The sequence below is a fragment of the Arvicanthis niloticus genome, chromosome 7 (genome assembly GCF_011762505.2).
Source record: "Arvicanthis niloticus isolate mArvNil1 chromosome 7, mArvNil1.pat.X, whole genome shotgun sequence".
Taxonomy (NCBI): Eukaryota; Metazoa; Chordata; class Mammalia; order Rodentia; family Muridae; genus Arvicanthis; species Arvicanthis niloticus.
Genome location: NC_047664.1, coordinates 20,349,236 through 20,370,846, shown reverse-complemented (window position 1 = coordinate 20,370,846; position 21,611 = coordinate 20,349,236). Strand labels below are relative to the sequence as shown.

The window sequence follows — 21,611 nt, the reverse complement described above, 5'->3', positions numbered from 1 at the left end:
TCTTTTATCCTTGGTTGGCTTAGACTTAGGACCCAGGTCCTCAGCTCCCTTGTCAAACAGAAGGGGACAGAACTCACTGAAAGACCCACTCACTTGAGTCCTGAGTGTCTGAACCACAGAAACCAGGTGACAGTCAGAGTTCTTTCTTGTTAGTTGCATTTGTAAATTGTTTGAAATATCATGGGTTTTGAGAGTCCTCACCTCAAAAGCTGTCCCTGTCTTTAAAATAGGTGATCTTTGCCATAAATAATCTGCTTCTCCTTCCAGGAAAATTCAGCAAAGCTGGAGGCAGCACCAGGGTTTTGATTTTACAGTCAGCGTTTCTCTGTGGGACTGATTTTAGTAAATACAACTAGTTTTCATTTGGATTATGCCCTCAGACTGAAGCTATTCGTGGTAAGATATCAGCATGGTCATTTTCAAAGCCACTGAGAAAGTACACAGAGAGGATCCAACCTGGCCAGGTGGAGTTTGTGTCAATACAAATGTCTAGGGTCAGAGCTAGCCCTACGCAAAGCTACACACTCCCACGTCTTCTCCCCAGCTGTCTTCCAGACCCACAGCCTTGAAAGGAACTGAACGCCCTGGCCTCAAGTATGTTCTACCTTCTATTTCAAAGTAGCTCAGGGTGAGACCTGAGCAACAGGCATTTTTAGGGTCAGATAAGTCTGTAGAGGGGCTTTGAGAAAGGTGAACATTTATTATCATGATAAACCAAATTAACGACGCCCTAAAGATACTGCACCCCAACCCTCGGAGCTTGTGAGGGCGTCAGGTTACCCGGCAAAGGGGAAGGCAGTGTGCACAAGGAAGGTGCTGATTTGAAAAAGTAAAAGGTCACCTTGGATTACTTAAGCCATCAGGGGGTAGGGGGGCTTAATTAAGGAAGACAGAGACAGGAGGGTGGGTGACAAAATGAAGTGATGTATGGAAGAATCAACCAGCTGTGACTGGCTTGGAAACTGGAAGGGGTCACAAACAAAGGAATGTTACACCTTTGTAAGAAAGCAAGCTCTCCTGAAGCACTTCAGGAGGGGAGGTAGCAGCCACCTAAGTGATTTCCACCCAGACACTTGGGACCATCCAGAACTATTGCAAACATGAATAATGGCTGCACAATCTGTTCGTGACTATCGGGAACTAATACAATTATTAAAATGACTGAAGTACAAGGAGCGAAACAAGCTGTATGTGTAAAATGTGACATACAACAAGCATTTCCCCAGTATCTGATAAGACAACAGCAAACCATCTAGCCGGAGGGCACAGCTCCTGCTTCCTCGATCCCAGGTGGTGAGCACAGGGAGGTGCTCATAGCTCTGGTACCCCACTGTCACCATGATGAGGTCCCTTGACTCCCTGCCTCCTCTACTGAAGCAGCACCCACTTTGTTGCTCTAGGTGACTTCTACCTTCTCTTCCAGCCTGCTTTCGAGGGCATTCTCCTGGGGATGAGGCCTGCAGCTCACCAAGAGGGCTCGCTGTCTCCAGCCTGGGAAAGTCTCTTGACTCATCTCAAGCTCGGAGATTCCAGATTCACTGACAGCAGAGAGGAATCGGGCAACTTTGCCTTTCCTCTTCCCTGCTGGAAGATCATCCAAGCTCCACAAATCGTCAGAGGGCCTCCAGGGAGAGAGGCAGGGAAAGGACAGGTTTGAACATTGTTTTTCTCTGGCTAACACATTAAAATTTTATTTCAGCCTTGACCCAAAGTCTGTTCAAGATGAAAAGCCTGAGGGATTTCCAATGCTGAGTCAAAGCCACGCTGATTTTTGACCATGTTTCTAGGTCCCAGCTCTGTTCTTTCCCAGCAGCGTGATCCTGGGATGAAAACCTGGCCATGCAGAGTCCCCTTCCTGCTGTTTCTTGCTTTCTGAAGTGCCCTAGCCAGGCCCTCAGCATCATTTCTGAGCAATTCAGCTTCCACGGGTGTGTGGTTCTGACGCACACCCTGGAACACTTCCTTTCGAAAATCAGCAGGTTTTAAACTAACAAGGTCACATTTCAGGACACTGAACTATGTAATTATCTGGGGTGAGTTTGGGGATGCAGTGGGTTTGGCCACCAAAAATGGAAGTAGAGAAAAAAAAAAAAAACATCCAACATGGAAGATTAAACACTAACTTGGTAGGATAAATGTATGCAGATCCACCGCGGGTGGCACAGAGGCACTGGCCTTCAGAGGGTGAAGCCTGGTGTGGGTGGGGCTATTTCAGAGGACCAAGCCCTGACCAGGCAGAAGGAAGGCACACACGGGCAGTCCTCTTTCATTGGCAGTTCCAGCAGCTCTTCACATTTTATTTTAAACATTAAAACTGTAAGAAGGAACCCTTTTCTATGTTACCTAAGCACAAGCCAAGGACAGATGCGGGGGAGAGGGGAAAGGGGGGAGGGGAAGGGGGGAGGTAGCAAATACGCTATAAGACCCTTCCAGCTACTTCCTTTTCATGGGGCTAGTTGTTAGAGTTTTGTAACCTGCATATGAGAACCACAAAATCCAGTTTGATAAGATTTTTCTAGACAGTGGAATAAGAATTGCACACGAAGCAGAAAGATCAGTGAAGTGGTTTCTCAAGAGGAGAAAGTAGAAAATCATGGAGTCCCTATCGTAAGTTCCTGAGTCTTCAGCAATAGACAGCCCCTGGGGTAACAGGAGTTATGGCTCAGTGAGGCAAATCATGCCTGCTCCTTATCCTTTCTTCTGTTTCTCTGCAGCTTCTTATGTAATTCTCCATCAGTTGGTCCTGTGGTGTGGCCATCCTTTTAGAGTCATACTGGTCTAAACAATGTGGCAGACAGAAGCAAATAGGATTTCAGAAGTGATGGGTACAGAATCAGAGACATGAAAAATATCAAAGATATCAAGCAGAGACTGGGAAGTACAAAGTTATGTAAGATAAATGATAAATGTACACACACACACACACACACACACACACACACACACACAAAAAGTTAACACATCTGTAAAGAACAAAGAACATATACCACTCTTCCCAAGGACCACAGTTCAGTTCCCAGCACCTATATCAGGTTAGCCATAGTTTCCTGTAACTCCAACTCTGTGGAATCTGATGCCCAATTCTGGTCTCTTCAGGTACCTGTACTCTTATGAGCGCACGTGCTCACATGCATGGGGGGGGGGGGGGAAGAGAGACAAAGACACAGTCACAAAGACACACACAGAGAGAATTTAAAAATAAATTATAAAAGAGAAAAAAAGAATCTAGAAATGAAACTGGAGCATGGATTTTATATACCACTATAGGGGTTAGCTGCTGGTTCCACCTTGTTAGAAATTAGCAGGTTTGAAAGCCACTGATGTAAACCCCTCCCTTGTAATCAAGCTCCAGGCCCCACTTCTGTCTCCCTACTTAACACATTAATTTTACAAGTAAAAAATAGTGATGGGCAAAGGTAGGCAGAAACTTCCTACTAGACCCCCATCTAGAATTTAAAATACCAAAAGAAGAGAGAAAGCATCTATTTAAATTTTATAGGAAAGGGAAGAATTTGGAATTTGGAAATCTCTGTTGAAGCCTTGGAGAGAAGGTTGTCTGGAGATGGGGAAATGGCTCAGGGGGGTGAAGTCTTAGTCCTGCGAGCATGGGGACTTGAGCTTGAATCAATCAGATCCATACAAAAGCCAGATGTGATAGCACATACCCCAGTGACAGGCAGATCCCAAAGGCTCAGTGGCCAGACAGCTGTCCAAGGTTGACCACCTGTATCAGTCAGGATTCTCTAAAGGAACAGAACTGATGGTGTGTGTGTGTGTGTGTGTGTGTGTGTATGTGTGTGTGTGTGTAAAATATATATAATGCATATATATGTAAACATATAGATAGATATAGATGTATGGGATTTGTTAACATGGCTTACAAGTTGTCCAGATAGTCCAACAATAGCTGTCTCCAATGGAAAAATCTAAGAATCCAGTAGTTGTTCAGTCCACGAGGCTGAATGTCTCAGGTGCTCTTCAGTATTCATCAGAACCCCAAAGACGTCGGCTCTAATGCAGTGAGGGAACGCTTCAGCAGCAGACACATGAATAGTGAGTGAGAGTGGAGGCAAGCAGGCAAAGAGTAAAGGCTTCTTCCTTCCATGTTCTTTATAGCAGTTGCCAGACTTAAGATAGGTCTTCTGTCTCAAATGATCCATTTAACTAGTACTCCCTCACAGGTGTCCCCAGATGCTTGGGTTTTCAGTTAATTTCAGATGTGGTCAAGCTGACAACCAAGAATAGCCATCACACCACTTGAGTTCAGTCTCTAGGTTCTACATTGTGGAAGGAGAGCTGTCTTAGTGAGTGTTCTATTGCTGTGAAGAGACACCATGACCAAGGCAATGCTTATAAAGGAAAGCATTTAATTGGAGCTAGCTTACAGTTTCAGAAGTTTAGTCCATTATCATGACAGGAAGCATGGTGGCATACAGGCAGACATGGTAATGGAGAAGTTGCTGAGAGCTACATCATGATCTACTGACAGAAAGACAAAGACTCTGGACTTGACAAGGACTTTTGAAAACCTCAAGGCCCAGCTCCAGTGACACACTTCCTCCAACAAGGCTATACCTCCTATACCTTTTGTAATCAGGTACCAAGGTCCGTGTACCTACAAAGCACCAGGAACACTGAATATACAGGGGCTTCTCCTCAAAGGAGGAGATACCTTCTACCCAGAGGCTGGAAGTAGTCACTGTTAAGACCTGGTGACCTTTTTGCTAACTGTGGAGGCAGACCTCACCCAGAATGCTTATCCCAGACTCTCCCTCCCTAGACCTTCATCTTTAGCTCCCAGTTAATACACCCCATTTTTAAGGGAGATGTCACATCTCCTGCTGACCTCTGTAGGCATGGTGTTTTTGTACATTGTGTAAAGATTATCCTTGTGTTGTCCAAATGCTGATTTCTCTGCCCTCATATCTTGTTTCAACCCTGACACAGCATTGTAATGCTTGTATCAAGCGTCTCCTGTCTCAAGTTGTGTAAACAATGTTTACCTTTTATTCTCTGCCTTGTCAATAAAAGTTGATCAGCCAATGGCTTGGCAGAAGAAAGGATAAGTTAGAACTTCTGCCTGCCAGGGGAGGGGAAAAAAGAGAAGAGTAAGGCAGATTCAGGCATGAGGAGGTCGAGAGGAGACATTATGAGAAAATTTATCTGAAGCCCAGAGAGCCAGACTAGTACTAAAATATAAGCATCTTGGGGATTTGGGCTGGGTGGTAGCCAGATTACCTTAGAGGATTAGAATAGATCAATGACTGCCCTGGTATTGCAGTAAAGCTTGATTAAATAAATCTTGGTGTAGGAAGCCGCTGTTAGCGGTGATATAATTCGCCATTCCAAGATGGTGCGGGCATCTTGTCCTCCCAGTAGTAAACAATTAACTGCGCAGGTGCAAAAAGGCAAAAGCACGCCAAAAGTCACTGCCCATCCCGGGGCGTAATATGGGGTGATGAGTGAACAGCCAATCAGAAGTGAACACGTCACTCTAGGGTGTATTTAAGCTGTGCCTCTTCCTGTCTTTGCCCCTTCCGTGGTCTTTCACGTTTGCTGTTACAAGTAAAGCCTCGCTGTGGTGATACCCGAGTTCTGCCTCTCGTGTTTCTCTTCCACGGGTGAAAAGGGGACACGGGAGGCGCGTGGAACATCTTGGTCTCTTGGTATTGTTATTGGGGAGCTAGGATAAAAAGAAACAGCTATTGTATTGATTTACTGCATATATTTATATTACTTGTTGCAGAGCTCTATGCTGTCTCAGTCAGAGACCACACTAGATTCTAGGCCTCTTAGCTACAGAACCCACCCTGATGGTCACATGTACTTTGCAATAGAGTTTCTATGTCGTCATATCTTAAGTTTTACTGTGCACCTGGAATTGACGTGGTTGTTACCTACAAACCTTTTCTCAAATTGCACTATGTTTGGATGTGCTAGTAATGAACTGCCTGGCATCAGACTCCCCAAGTTTGGTCCAGGTTGATGAAGTCAATCTGAACCAAGTTTTCATTTGTAAGACTCTAGCAAGCAGAGCCTTAGTTTACCAGAGACCCCCTGAGTGAACTACATGGAGACGTGAATCGCTGCAAAGAGCAAAAGGAATTTTTAATGACCCAACACATTGGTGTCTTCCTACACCGAAGGAGAGGCGGCGACCCTGGGCGGCCCATTTGGTCAGTTTTTATACAGTTTAAGGGGTAGACTAGAGAAACAGCAACTAGGCACAATATGATTGGCAGAACAGTGTGACTTTTGAACCAATTGGTCTTTAGGGAATGACGTGGCAATGGCCTCCCTTGTCTGTAGGTAGCAAGAGTTGGTCTGTTCTGCAGAATGTGTCTACATGCTCTGGGCTTTTTCCACCCACAGGTGGGTTCCCTTCCAAGTGGTCTGAGGAATGTTAATCAGCCTTTCCCTTCTGGGGGAAGCAAGTGTCCTCTGACTGAAGAATGTTAATTAGCCTCTCCCATCCAGCAAGTGTCCCATGACCTTTCCAAGCTGCCACTGTTCCTGAGCTGACCTCTTCACATTCTTCTTTGAGGTTCATTTCTCTGTCTTGACACCTGCAGAGTCCCCCTCACTTTTGAATAGTGCCATTCTAGGTGACCAAGAATTCAAACCTATGAGCCTATGAGGGGGCCTGTGATGGTTTGCATATGTTCAGCCCAGGGAGTGGCACTATTATAAGGTATAGCCTTGTTAGAGTAGGTGCAGCCTTGTTGGAGTAGGTATGTTACTGTGGATATGGGCTGTAAGACCCTCATCCTAGCTTCCTGGAGGCCAGTATTCTGCTATCAGCCTTCAGATGAAAATGTAAAACTCTCAGCTTCTCCTGCACCATTTTTGCATGGATGCTGCTATGTTCTCACCTTGATGATACTGGACTGAGCCTCTGAACCTGTAAGCCAGCCCCAATTAAATGTTGTCCTTATAAGAGTTTCCTTGGTCATGTTGTCTGTTCACAGCAGTAAAACCCTAAGACAGAAGTTGGTACCAGAAATGGGGTATTGCTGTGATAGGCCTGACCATATTTGGAAGAATGAGCTCTGATTAAATGTTGTCCTTGCCTTGGTCATGGTCTCTGTTCACAGTAGTAAAACCATAACTAAGATGGGGCCACTATTACTCAAATCATCAGAAGGACCAAAAGTTATCCTCTGAATTCTACATGGGAACTCAACTCTGAATAAGCAGAGAGTGTGGAGGGAGGGGAGGGAGGGAGGAAGGGGGATAATTTTAAAAATAATGTGGAGAGTAACAGAAGAAGAGCCCTAATGTTGACTTGCCGTCCCCTAAGGTATACACAAGTGAGTCTGCTCCACCCCCACACATGTGTGCATTCATAACACACGAGAGAGAGAGAGAGAGAGAGAGAGAGAGAGAGAGAGAGAGAGAGAGAGAGAGAGAGAAATGTACTTGTAAACTATGGGTATTTTTTTATTGATTTTACATTATTTAGATTATTTTAAATCTGATCTGTTAGATGACTTTTAGTCAGAAGAATGGGATTTCAGTTCTATCTCTGGCCTTGGATAGAGACCCAGTTTTCTGAGGCTAAAACAGGAGATTTCTGGTAAAGAACAAAGTTGAACCATTGTGCCCTCTTTAAGATGTCATCCAAATGTGCCTGTCAATCACCTGGATAGGAAAGCACCTCTCAGCAAGCTTGTTTATTCCAGAGACTTTGGAACTAATTCCACACCCTTCTTAAACCTGACTGACACATGGTTCCTTTATCACTGCCCCTTATTACCTTAAGAGAGGGTCTTTGGGGGTGGGGGAATTAATTCTTAAGGGAGAAGGGAAAGATTTAATATGGCTCACAATTTTACCATTGCCGGAAGAACATGGCGACTGGGTCAGACTGGCTGTGTGGTGGAAGGAGCTAGCATCATTGCTTATTTGGCTTCTGAGTATCAGGAAGCAGAAAGAATGAATTCCAGGTGAGGTCAATATAACCTTCAGACCTGCTCTTAAGGTCCTACCTATCCCAGCCATGTTCCATGTCCAAAGGTTCAACACCTTTGCAAAGCAATGTCACCAGCTAGAGGCCAACATGAGTCTATGGAGGACATCTCCCACTCCAACCATAACATTACGCTTCAGAAAGAGTAAAGAGTGGCTTCAGAGTGGAAGCATGGTAACTTTAGGGCATGGCAGTCTGCTCCTCTAATTCCAGCACTCCAGAGGCAGGAGGATTGGAATCTCAAGACTAGTCTGGGATAGATAGAAAGTTTTAGGAGAGCCTTGGCTACACGGAAAGATTGTCTCAAAATAAAGCAATGATAACAGCTAGGTAAAGTCTAGCTGTTTTGTATTTGCTAAAAAGACAAAACCAGCAGCTCACAAGTAGGTCACAAGGCTCTTTCGTTGTGAATTGGCTTCACTGAAATAGAAGACTGTCAAATTTACTTGCTGACAAAGTTTGTAAATAGTGTATGTTTTAGTTACTTTTCTATTGCTATGATAAAATACTATGATCAAGGCAAATTATAAAAGAAGGTGTTTGATTATGCTTATCATTTTAGAGGGTTAGAGTTCATGGTCATGTTAAAAGAACAACTAAGAGTTCACATCTTGATCCACTATAGCTGCCCAGCAGCCGTGGATGAACTGGGTTCACCTGAAACGGAGGCTGGAAATGAAAAAGAGTTGGAGGGGTGAGAGAAACATGGAGCCAAAACAAAGGTTTCTGATCAAGGCTCAAAGTTTAATATTCAGTCTCTCTCTCTCTCTCTCTCTCTCTCTCTCTCTCTCTCTCTCTCTCTCTCTGTAAGTGTGTGTGTGTGTGTGTGTGTGTGTGTGTGTGTGTGTGTGTGTGTGTAGGGAAAGCCCAGGGAACCCATCCCTTGTTTCAGCTGGATTATGTCACAAGGCAAGCTCAGCTGGCAGTCTATTCTTCTAAGTTCCTATAGGAAGTTGTACATACAGCCAGTGCAGCCAGGTCCACCTAGGTCCTATTGTGGCAAGGTCTATTATGGTAAACTAGGCCTTTCTGGCCTGCTCAAGGCTGGGGGAGGGCACAATCCACAACCATGAGAGAGAGAAAGAACTGAAATCAGGAGTCTCTTGAAATCTCAAACCCACCCTCAGTGACACACCTCCTCCAACAAGGTGATACTTCCTAATCCTTACTAAGTATTTCCACAAACTGGAGAGCAAGTATTCAAACTTACAAGACTATGGGTGTAGTAGTACCCAATTAATTACTCAAATTGATCCTGGTGGTTGTGTATTCCTTGCTACCAATCCCAATGTTCTGGGTTTTTGAATAAAAGACACACTCATATCCTTTATACTTTGATATGCCTTAAACAGTTCAATGGCTGGGCCATTTCTTAACCTCTGCGAGGCTAATCCACCTCCCTCCAATATTCCTAAGTTATTACTCACTGAATCTTATATTTTATCTTTGCTGCTCTGGACCCAGTTGGGCAGCCCTCTTGGGGCTGCTCTCCCCCAGCTCCTACATGGCAGCTACGCTCTCTGTCCCTCATCTCCTCAGGTGTGACATCTCTCCTCTCTTTCTCCCAGCATGGCAGACCTCTCTTCCTTCTCCCTTGCCTGGGAATCCTAAAATTCTCACCTCTATCTGCCCTGCCCAGCCATCAGCCACCAGCAACTTTATTTACCAATCAGAGCCAACTAGGTGTCTTGTGTGTGCAGATGTGTGGATTCTCATGTAAACAATTTTGGGAACGCAAATTAACATAACACAAAGAGCCACATGTGATGGCCATTTTCTGCTTTCCACTCCTTGCCTTCCATAGTTTTATGGCTATATCATAATACAAAATGCATTTAGTCCAACTTCAAAAGTCCTCATAGTCTTTTACAATTTCAATAAACTTTAAAAGTCCAAACTCTCTTCTGAGACCCAAGGCAATCTATTTGTTGTAAACTCATATAAAACAAAATAAAATTTACGTATTTCAGCCAGGTGTGGTGGCACATGGCTTCAATCGCAACACTCAGTTGGCAAAGGTGGGCAGATCTTTGAGTTTGAGGCCTACAGAGAAAGTTTCTGGACAGCCAGGGCTACACAGAGGAATTCTGTCTCAACCACCACCACCCCCATACACAGATTACAAACTTCCAACATACGATAGCAGAATATATATTACCATCCCAAAAGTGGAAAATGGGGTACATCCCTAAAGTGGGGAATAAAATAATAGGCCAAAGAAAGATGAAAACCCAGCAGGGAAAGCTCTATGTTGCTCCATGTATCACGTATATGGGCTTAGATGGCTCTGCCCTTCCAGCTGTGGCCTTCCAGCTGTGCTGACTTCTTAACCTGCAACGTACTTGGCTCCCATGCGCTGGTTTCATTCCCTGTCTGAAGCTATCTTTAGCAGATGTCCCTGGCTCTTGTGTCTAACACCTAGGGATCTACAACACAATCAAGGCTGCAGTTTCATACCTGCATACAATGGTCTCTCAGGCTCTTCATGTTGATGCTTCCTGTCATATGTTCGGCCTCAGTGGCTCTCCTTGACCTTGGAGGAAGATTCTCCTTTAGCCAAGAATCTTCTATGACTCTAATGCCATAACCATGTATGCCAAATTCTACTGTCCACTTAGGGTGGAGCCTGGCCCCCTACACTAACAGAAGGTTTCTTTGTTGGTGGTTTTTAGGAACGATAACAAACAAAAAAAAAAATCCTCAGAACTTCTTTTTATAAGTTGGAAAGCTGGCTGGATAGGGTCTTGCCCTGTGGCCACCACTTCCTTAATTCCATTTTACATCCATCCTCTCTTTAGTTTTTTCTCTTGCAGCACAAGCATTGGCTCTAAAATATAATTTCCTGGTGCTATTTTTATCTTCAAACTATAAATTTTGCATTTATTTTACCCCACTTGCTCCTTTTCATTATAGACCACTATAACAGTAATTACAGATAAACATACAGAATTAATATTAGGCTATCTTAGAAAATTTTCTGCCAAAGAAATTAATCCATAGTTTTCCAAGTTAGTTTCAGGTAAGTTCTTAGGTCAAAAACAGAAAGCAGTCACATTCTTTGCCAAAATATTACCAAAAAAATTCTCTAGCCCATTGCTAATAATTGTTCCCCTCAGAAACCTCTTGATCTGGACCTGGATCCATAATCCACATTGCTTTCAGCACTATTGTCTTCTAAGCTCCAACTAGGATGGCAAATTAAGAGCCACTTATAGTAATCAAATATTTTCTTAGTCCAAAATCCCAGTCTTCAACATTCCTCCAAAAACTCATATGGTCACGTTTGTCACAGCAATACCCAACTCCTGGTACCAATTTCTGTTACTTTTTCTTGCAGTGATAAAACATTAAGACCAAGGCAACTGGTAAAAGAAAGCATTTGATTTGGCTTAAGATTCAGAGGGTCAGAATACATGCAACAAACGTCATGGTGCATCAAAGGAACAGTAGACAGTTTACAACCTGATCTATAAGCATGGGGCAGAGAGAGACAGAGAGAGAGAGAGAGATACAGAGGGAGACAGAAACAGAGAGACAGAGAGGGAGGACTGGGAATCACACAAATCTCAAGGCTGCCCTCAGTGACACACCTCCAAGGCCACACACCCCTGATTCCTATTCATACTACCACAGTGTAACAATTATATATCTAGGATTCAGTATTAGGGGATTAACTAGAATAAGCTTGGTCCTAATTATCAACTTGCTTTGATTTGTTCAAGTCCTTATATAAAGTACACAAATGAGGATTGCAACATGAATTCCAGAGGCTTCTGTTGATTTTGTTTAAAAAAAAAAAAGTCAGGTTGTATGATCCTAAATACAGTCTGAGTCAGATATCATGTCTGTGCCTCATCCCACACTTTCTTGTGTTTCCAAAGGAAATCATAAAGGCTCCCTCAGACTTTCCTTCAAGCAATCTGCATGCCCTTCAGCAAGAAGCTACAGAGATGGAGCTTGCCCATGCCAACTGGATCAGCATGACTGAGGGAAATTTGCCAAAGGCCTGCACTTTGGAACCAGACAGGTTTCCTGGATTTGAGTTCTAGTACTTCCCCCCATGAGCTGAAACCCCTCAAGCAAGTCATTTGATCTTTGATTAGGTATAATTTCATTTGGTTGCAAGCAACATTTTCTTAGAGAAATTAAAAATTGACTTATATAATTAAATATTCAATTAGTCTACTCCCCATGTATAAGGAACCCATGTTCTAGAATCTCTCAACACACTGCTCCAACACAAATTTGTTTTTTAGTTTCTTTTGGTGGCAACTAACAAATTCCCAAACCAAACTCACTTAACCATACAGGGTGTTTATAGGTTCACACAACCTGGATGGTTAGTAAACTTTGTGTAAGGTTGAATCCAGAGACTCAAAATATCACATTCTCTTTGTGTCTCAGAATAAGCCTGGGGCAATGATCTCTGGGGCAAGATCAAAGGTCCTGCTTTCACTACTCCCAGGAGATGAAAGTCACAGCTTCTCTAAAAGCAAAGTTTGAGAAGTTTCTGAAAGACGTAGTTCTGTGTGACTTGGTGACTTATTTATGAGCCAGTCATTGTGACTGAGAGGATTGTGTGTGTATGGTGGTTTGAATATGCTTGGCCCAGGGAGTGGTACTATTAGGAGGTATGGCCTTGGAGTAAGCATGACCTTGTTGGAGGAAGTGTGTCACTGTGGGGGTGGGCTCTGAGACCCTCCTCCTCGCCATGTGGGAGACAGTCTTCTCCTGGCTGCCTTCCAATCAAGATATAGAACTTCAATCAAGAAGGCTCCTCCAGCACCATGCCTGCCTAAACACTGCCATGCTTCCTGCCTTGATGGTAATGGACTGAACCTCTGAAAGAGTAAGCCAACCACATTTAAATGTTCTTTTTTGTAAGAGTTGCCTTGGTCTTGGTGTCTGTTCATAGCAGGAAAATCTTAACTAAGACAGTGTGTGTCCTGATTGGCCATCTCTGGGTATTTGTCGCTTTGACTAAAGATAGGCTGCATAACACACTGCACAGAATGTGTCCCCATAAGAAGAGGGTGCTGAGGTTGCATGCTTCCCCATTCTCCCAACCCCCAACTCCATTATGCTCACAGAAGTGGCTCTGTTTGGTTTTTCTCATCTGTAAAAATGGGGATTATGGTGAGAATATATCATTTACTAATGCCTCCGGTACAGTGCTCAAATCACAGGCTTTAAAAAGGAAGTGTCAGTTTAGCTAAGTTCAACTAAGTTTCCCAGCAGTCCATTTCTTGTGCATTTCTTGTTTGACCCTGTCAAAGCAGATTCTTGTGTGTGGCCTAGAAGAAGGATGTGAGACAGAAGCTCTCTTGCTGCCATTCATCTACGGGCTCATCATTTTTGGTTGGGGGTGGGGAAAGGGACAATGGTGAAGCCCATAACAGTTCTACCTTCCCCTGATTTCCCTCAGCCTTTCCAGCTTCCCCATAAAGGAGTGTTTAGTTCCACAGCAAGGGGAAGGAGCCGCTCCTGCAGGACACTGACACCATCTACAGGAACAATGAAGACGGGCACTGGCTTCTGTCTGTCCTCAGGTGCTTACAAATGACCTTCTCCTCTTTTATCTGCCTTTCCAACGGTCTTTCCTGAGGCACTAGACACAAACAGAACAGCCTCACAGAGGTTCCCAACCAGGCCCCACAACTGTGGGGGAGGACTGTGAAAGGTCAAACCTGTCTCCAGCCCAGCTCCTTCCTCCCTCCCTCCCCATCCCCCACCCCTGTCCTGTCTCCATCTCTCTCTCTCCCCCTTCCCTCTATCACACAAAGAGAGACAGAAATACAGAAAGAGGGAGAGAGATCTTTAAGTTGTTCTATTTCTCTTTTGAGTCCTAAACAGATAAAACAGAGCTCCATTTTTTTCTCTAAATTCCCCACTGAATGTGGGCTTCCTTTTGAACAAAATATGCTTCTAAAAATTGTTTCAGAGTAAGTATAAAGTAGGATAAAGCCAGAGTTGACAGTCACAGCAACCTTCAAATTAGTAATTTCTTTAAAAATAAAGCAGTGTCGAAAGGACATAATAATTATAATGTATGTTATAGGTGTATGAAACTGTCAAAGAACAAACTCAATAAAAGTTTGAAAATAATAATAATAAAGCAAGAGGGGAAATACTACAGTCCAAACTATTTCTATCTTTCCTGCCAGAGATACGGGAAATGAACTACATGGCTCTGCTGTTGAGTCAGAATCAGCTCACACTTTCTCAGGTTAGTGCTAGAGGCAAACAAGATGCTTACACCAAGGAAACTACAAGTGGTTAAATCAAGCATCCATCCTTTCAGGCTGGTCAGGTATTCACTAAAAGGTAAGGAATGCTCACATCCATCCCACCGATAGGTGCACAGAATGAGCCATGTGCTCAGAGAGTCTTGGCTGGAACCCCAGTGGCAGCTGCCAGAGTCGTGTTCTCTGGATTTCCTTCTTCCTGCTTCTTCTATTCAGGAAGCCAGGAAGCAGTACACACTGCTCTCTCCAATTGAAAGGAACTAACAGGCAACACTGCCTAAGAAAGAAAGAATTTCCATCCTGTCACTTGATCTGGGGTGGATTTAGAAGAAAACATGAGTTTAGTTTGGGCCTCATCAAGGCGTCTCTCAGGTTAGGAAGCTCACTGGCTCTCTGAGCCTCCTCCTGGATCTAGTTACAGAACTCTCCCCCGGAATCTGATCATCTGAAATTTTACCACCAGAGCCACTTATCTGGAGCCCAAGCAACAACCATGCCAATAGTTGAATTTATTTTTGCCTTGTAACTATAAGTAGAAGTCTTCCCAGGAAGAAAGAGAGGCTTAACAGGGGTTGGCGGGACTACTAGAGAAGAAGAGGCCTAATCAGTAGCAAATGAGGACTGAGAGAGCTATGGTAGGTCCCTAGGTGCTGCCTTCATGTGAACCCAATTGCTACAGTGGTCATGTGGGGTGGCTATGAATCAGGAGACCCCTTGAGGTCAGAGACTCTTCACATTGACAGACTCTTGCCTCAAAACCAGGCCCCTGCCCTGTGTTCACTGTTGTTTCTACAATGACATTGTAGAAAGGGGCACCCACTCAGGACTCATGTGAATATATCCCTCAAATGATGGGAGATGGGTGCTGATGGTGCCTCTGCTGGCTGCTTATCAGAACAATTCAGAGACTTTTTTTTGTCTTTTCAAAAGATCCTGAGTGGGCATAAGCATCAATTGCTCAGAAATGGCTTCATTAAGGTATTTGAATTGACTCTCTTTCCTCCTCAACCTGAGTCTTGCTTCTGTTCCCTAGAATCTCCTGAACAAATTATGATAGACAGCCCCTTACCTGAGTTGCACCTTCCAAGGAGGACCATAATGAGAAAAGAAACATTTTTGTTTAACACAAATAAATCTCAAGGCCCCCCAAAGCTCAGTTTTTACAAAATGCCCAACTAATGGCATCTTAAAAAAGATATTTATAAAGATATATCAACCACTCTCCAACACCTTCCCAGTTCAATGCTTTCCATTGTTTGCATACTGCTGGTACCAGGAGTGGGGTATTGCTGTGACAGGCCTGATCATGTTGCTTGTTGAAGGAATGTGGACTTTAGGATTTTGAATTAGGAGAGCAGTTGGATGCTTTAAGCAGGAGTTAATGGGCCATAACAGTAGGAGCATGGAAAAACGGGGGTGCTAAGAACAACGTAGATTATGATGGCCTGGATCAAGAAATTTCAGAGAAGAATTTTAGTGGGTGGGCTACAAAACCTTACTGTGATATTTTAGTAAAGAGTGTGGCTGTCTTTTGCCCTTTCCAAAGAATCTGACTGAACTAAATTGAAGAGTTTTGTATTCATGGCATTGACAGAGGAGATTTCAAGACAGCCTACTATTACATCATGTAATTATTAGATCTATTATGCAGACCTATACTGAAAAGAAGCAAACTGAGCAAGAAAAAAAAAAAATACAAAATGTACTGTTTTAGGAGAAAAGGAGGAGACAAAAAGTTTAAAGAAAAGCCTGATAGTAAATGAAATAAAAGAAGTGGTGACCTCAGGACAAAACCCATGCAGCTAAGCTTCCAATTAAAGAAAGATTTAAGCAGCGAAGGAAACTATCAAAAACAGAAAACTGGTATAAATGTTATTGCACAAAGGGGACATATTCTAGCTGTAGCAAGCAGCAGAATGTGGTTGTTTCAGCCATGTGGTTCTTGCTTTAGAGTCAAGGATACAAGAAAGGGGTCATGAAATCTCCCTCCATGGCTAAGGAAAGCCACTGAGGCCAGGCTTGTGTCAGGGAGTGTCCCTGCATGGAGGCCCAGAGAGCCCATTTCATGAAGACATGAAAGTAAAGCCTGGGTTGTGTTGGACATCCCAAGAGATGTCAGAGTCAAAGGACACCTGTGAAAAACAGCTGCTAATAGGGTGTAGAATTAGCACAAGAGGGAAAAAGGGTGTATTGCAGTCAACAAAACTGAAAAGGGTTGAACATCTGAAGAACACTTTGACATCAGACATGGAGATGCAGAGTTTGGAGTCTGCCCAGCAGTTTTTTGGCCCAGGTCTCACTACACTCCCTTCCCTCCATTTTGGAATGGGAATGTATATTTTATGCCATTGTATGTTGAAAGTATGTGATCTGCCATTTGATGTGAATTTTATAAGGAATTACAGTTAAGATATTGCCATGAGTCTCAAAAGAGACTCTGAACTTTGGATTTATAAACAGTGTTGAGACTTATAGACTATGGGGACTTTTGAAGTTGAACTAAATGCATTTTACATTGTGATATGGCTTTAAGCCCCATAGAGGCCAGGGAATGGAATGTAGTAGTTTGAATGACAATGAACCTATAGGGCCACCATAGATTTGAATATTGGTCACAAGGGAGTGGCACTATTTGAAAGGATTAGGAGGTCTGGCTTCATTGAAGAAAGTGTGTCACTGGGGTTAAGCTTTGAGGTTTCAAAAAGTCCATTCTAAGCCCAGACTGTCTGTCTCTCTCTCTCTCTCTCTCTCTCTCTCTCTCTCTCTCTCTCTCTGTGTGTGTGTGTGTGTGTGTGTGTGTGTGTGTGTGTGTCTGTCTGTCTGTCTCTTCCTGCTGTCTATGGATCCAAATGTAGAACTCTCAGAAACTTCTCTAGCACCCCACCATGATGATAATGGACTAAACCTGTGAAACTATAAGCAAGCCCCAGTTAAATAATTTTTTAAATACGACGTTTTACAGTGTTTCTTCACAGCAATAGAACACTGAATAAGACAGATCCTGTCCTAGTTTGCTTTCTATTGCTGTGGTATCTCTCTAACAAACACCGGGATCAAAGCAACTCGGGGAAGAAAGTCTTTATTTTATCTTATAGGTCACAGTACTTATTGAGGGTATTCAGGGTAGGATTCTGGAAGCATAACTGAAGCAGAGACCATGTATGAATACTGCTTATTGACTTACTCTCCCAGGCTTGCGTAGCTTGTTTTCTTGTATCACCCAGGACCATTGCCCCCTAGTAGGATGGGTCCTCCCACATATATATCATTAATCAAGAAAATGCCCAATTTGACAGAGTAGAATTTGATGGAGGTATTTTCTCAGTTGAGGTTCCCTCTTCCCAGACGGCTGCAGCTTGTGTCAGGTTGACAAAAGCCAAACCAACACAGGTCTTAAACATCTCATCTTAAATAACTCCAGGCCCCTTTAGATACAATTCTGGGTCTCCATTTCACCTCTTTAAATATATAGATTAGAGTTTCTCAACCTCTGTGTTGCAACCCCTTCAGGAGGTCAAACAACCCTTTTACAGGGGTCACATATCAGAGATACTGTATAGCATGTATTTACATTATGGTTTTTAATAGTAGAAAAATGACAGTTATGAAGTAGCAATGAAAGCAATTTTTGGTTGGCGGTCACCATTGCTTGAAGAACTGTATTAAAGGGTTGTGGCAGTATGAAGGTTGAGAACCACTAATATAGATATATTTATCTTCTCTGGATTAAGTACAAGGTGGTCTGAGTCTGCATCACAAAAGAGCCTGCAATCTTATTTAACTCTAGGAATTGGAAAGGGACCGGGGAATTCCTAACCTCTACTATAGTTTTTCTTGATTTAGGGGAGAGATGTACGTTCCAGACATAAAAATAGAGCTTGAGGCTGGGGAGATAACTCTACCAATGAAGCACGGGAGGTCCTGGCTTTGATTCTCAATGCTGGAGAGGCACAAACTAGAAGATCTCTAAGGTTCACTGGTGAGCTCAAGTCTGTTACGGCACTTTCTTCGGGACTACCAGCTTCTAAATAACAAAGTGGAGACATATTTATTATGAATGCCTAGGCCTTATACCTACCTAGGCTTGTTCCCAGCTAGCTCATAACTTATTCTAAATTCTGTCACATGACTCATTAGCTACTTCTCTGTCTTAGTCCCTGCCTACTTCCTTCTCAGCACCTCCCTGGCTAATCTGACTCTCTCCCAGAGTTCCGATCTCCTCCTGGAAGTCCCATCTTCTACTTCCTGCCTTTGCTTTTTAGTAAACCAAGCAGAATGTGAGTGTTTACAAAACACTAAGATGGGTGATGCTTAACAATACCAAGTCCAGCCTGTAATGGGATCTCTGCAGGTTCAGAAATCAGCACTGTCTAATACAGAGACAATCTTTACACAGTGCATAAAAGCATCACTCAAACACAAGTCTACTAAGAGACCATGTCTCAGAGGAAGTGGGTGATGATACTGAAAATAACAGCCAACATTGTCCTTTGGCTTTCACACACACAGGTGTGCCCATGCACCAACACATACTCATGCACCTGTGAATGTGTGAGCACATGCACACACACACTTTTTTTTTTTTAAATATGATGCTGGAGAGACAGTTAAGAGCACTTGTCACTCTTGCAAAGGAGCTGGGTTTGGTTTCCAACACCCAGACGGTGGATAATGTCTTCTGACCTTCACTGGCACCACAATCCCACTCATACATGCAAGCAAATGGCTTACAGACATAAAATAAAATAAATGAAAAAAGGCTCTGACCTGTATGATATCTAGACGGAGACCACAACTAACCTTGGGGAGCGAGCCCTTCTTCATATTTCAACCTATAGAGAAAATGAACGTCTTTTGCACAGTAGTTTCTAGTGAATGAATGAATCTGCCAGAGCTGAGAGGCTCCCTGCCTTGTTGCCAGTGTGTGACCATCTGCAGCTCACCAGCATGCCAGACCACCCCAACTGAGATGGCTGTTGACCCTGCAGGAGGTAGCCGGGCCTCTGTCACCATGGAGGTCTTGGGGACCTATAGGGAACAAGCTTCTAATGAGCACACACCTTGTTTGACATTTCTCTGCATTCTTACATTTCCCAACTGCCTTCCTGACCCCACGCACACATCCCATGACATGGCAGTTAATTGTTCTCTACAGCTCAACAGCATTGGCACGCACAGCCACTGCCGTAGTAGTGCTTTGTCCTGACTTAATCAGTAGCCAGCCCCCCAACAACAACAAAAAATAGGCAAAACCAGCCAGCTGCAAACCCAGCTATCAGCCACGCCACACCACACACACACACACACACACACACACACACACACACACACACACTCAAGTGACTTCTAGGGAGCACAGCCAAGTGACTGCTAGGGAAACCAGCCAGTGCTCAGAGAAAGCCTGCTGTCATAGTTCTTCCTTTTCTCCTCACAACTGATGGGCTGGGGAGAGGAGGACACTGGGTTTGGCCTTGGCAGGAGGCTCCTGTTAACAGTTTGCCTTCCTGTTTATATGCGGACCAGCAAACTGCTAATTTTTCTTATGGAAGTGACAAACGGGGGAAACCTAGGACTGCTGAGTTGCTGCAGCCTAGAAACAGCCCAGGCACTGTTGAACCCAGGCCAGGAGGCTGGAGATGGGCAGGCAAGGAGCCTTGCTGCCTCAGGCCCACCATAAAGGATCTCTGCCCTTGACTGTCCATGCCTCCCCTGCTATGCTGCCCCCACCACAGTGCCCTTAAAGGCAGGCTGTGAAGTCCTGCAGGACAGAGTATCTGCTTAGGACCTGTGGGATCCTGTCCTCTGCCAGCCACAAGGAAGCAGCCCGGGTCTGACTACCAGCAGAAACCAACAACGGACTACACTCGGCTCAGCAGCCTCTTCCCACTGCTTGCCCCTTCTCCATCTGCTACACAGGAAAAACACTCATGGGAAGCCAGTCAGACCTCATTACCATAGGTGAGACCAGGGCACTTGATCATTTTTTTTTTTTAATTTCCAAATGATTATGATGAGCAGCAGGGTGGAAAGATGATATAAAGGTGGGTTGCTATTGTTCGTTTCATTATCATCATTTTGTAGTTCATAGGTTGTTTCAAAGGTCCACTGGGTGGTGAGTGACAGCCAGGGATGAGATGAGGGTGGAAGAAATCCCCAGTCAGAGCCTCCTGCTAGGCTAGATGACCAGGGTCTCCCGTCAGCCTGTAGGTGTGGGGGAATGTTCCTGAGATGTAGGACTTACTGCCCTATGCTGGGCAAGTCCATCATGCTTCCAGCCCCAGAGCACTCCAATCTGTCCTCAGCCTGGGTTCCTAGGACCACAGAGCTTCTTGGAGACAGAGACGTTGGCCTCACCCCACTGTCTCACCATCTAGCTCCAGTTTAATTCAGCTAAGGCCCCACCTGATGCCATCTTTACAGGAAAGCCACCAAGCTCCCCGACCTGAAGACCCAGAGAGAAGAGCAGGCTGTGGGCGAGCCCTGGCAGAGTGGTCACAAGGCTATGGACATAGGACACTGTGACTGCAAACATTTTAGAGCTGTACTTGCCAGATGTAGGTCCCATTTAAATATCCACATACACATAATTTTACTACTAAAGGAACTGGACTGAAGAAAACAACAATTTTGGAAGTTTTGACTATTATTAAAAGAAAATCAGGATTTCCTTCCCCCTTTGCCCCTGACCCCCAGTTTTATGTGGAGGAAGTAAAGGAAGCAAGCACAGCCATCCATGTTCAGTCTTCCTGAGGGTTCCTGCAGCCTGACAGGTAGCCACCGATGAAGGCAACCCCTTTTCCTCAACCCCTCTCTGTCTTCAGCATGGCCACCCCAGGTCACTGAACTGCCTAGTGTGTGCTAGGATAGGTGTGGAACAGATGTCTAGTCAGCAAAAGGCCCCAGAAGGCTATGATGCTCCCAGCAGCTGGCACAGTGGGAATGAGGTAGAGTAGGGTTGGTTCTCTGACATGGCTGCTGTCCCTGGTGCTGTGTTGGGAGACATCCTCCTGGAACTCCCAGGATCGAAGGCTGTCTATCGCCCATGTAACCAACTCTACTATATTTGCAGCCTGGTGGTCAGAACCTGGAGTCTGCTACCTGGGTCTGGCTGTGAAGATAGGTCTTGTCAGTGCTTAGTTTTTCATCCAGAAAAGGAACTTAGTGGTAGCATCTCAGCTCACTGAGGGGAGCCTGTTTAAGCAGTTAGTACCTGGCGTAGCATAAGGATGCCCATTTTGTGTAATGTCCTTTTGATGGAGAAGGCAGGTCTGAAAAGGTTGACTTTTTTTTTCCCCAAATTCTGGGCTGAGGTGCAGTGCTAAGAGCACATACCTGCATCCACACAGCATCTTGATCCCCAGTGCAGCAGCTTAAAGGTCTCCATCTTAAAGTTCTGA

The 21,611-nt window shown here is 44.3% G+C and overlaps 1 long non-coding RNA gene across 1 annotated transcript in view; it reads right to left on the bottom strand.

Annotated features, from left to right (window-relative positions):
• Positions 1-4,358: 4,358 nt before the first annotated feature.
• LOC143443040 (uncharacterized) overlaps positions 4,359-21,611 on the bottom strand; it is a 35,299-nt gene continuing 18,046 nt past the window's right edge. The window contains exon 2 of the long non-coding RNA XR_013111727.1: positions 4,359-5,683. This is a non-coding gene — a long non-coding RNA (uncharacterized LOC143443040). The remainder of the gene's footprint in view (positions 5,684-21,611) is intronic.